Consider the following 632-nt stretch of genomic DNA (forward strand, 5'->3'; position numbering starts at 1 on the left):
GTGTGTGTGTGTGTTTGTGTATGTGTTTGTTTGTTTGTTTGTTTGTTTGTTTGGTGTGTGTGTGTGTGTGTGTGTGTAGGTGTGTATAGGTGTGTGTAGGTGTGTGTAGGTGTATGTAGGTGTATGTAGGTGTGTGTGTGTGTATTGCCTTTCGTTTTTGTATGTAAATAACGTAAAATGGATGGGTAATTTTTAAATGTAATTATATCGAATGTTATGTCATAGATTACTCTTGTAGAATAATCTTGCCATGATATTGACGCATCATGATAACATTTGGATAGTAAATCTATTAATACAGATTTTTGTGAAATAATTTTGCTATAAGATTAAAGCCACCGTGATAGAAACCCGTTAAATTTCAACATTTGATTCGATATAGCAATTCTGCAATACCTATACTGCAGAGCTTTTGGCTGGCAATTGCACAGAGAAGGCACGTTATCAGGCAGTCGCATTTGGTCATACGCACGTTTATTGAATGCGATGAAAGGACTATTTCCATCGCCGTTTTCTCTCTCTTCTCGTCTTATGAATGGGGTTACTAACGTATAAAATAATTTTTTTTTTTTTTTTCTTAGGTTCGTTACCCCTTGGATGCGCCCGTATTTTTTAATTTGATGATACATAAA

This window comes from Penaeus chinensis, chromosome 3, assembly GCF_019202785.1.
Source record: "Penaeus chinensis breed Huanghai No. 1 chromosome 3, ASM1920278v2, whole genome shotgun sequence".
Classification (NCBI taxonomy): domain Eukaryota; kingdom Metazoa; phylum Arthropoda; class Malacostraca; order Decapoda; family Penaeidae; genus Penaeus; species Penaeus chinensis.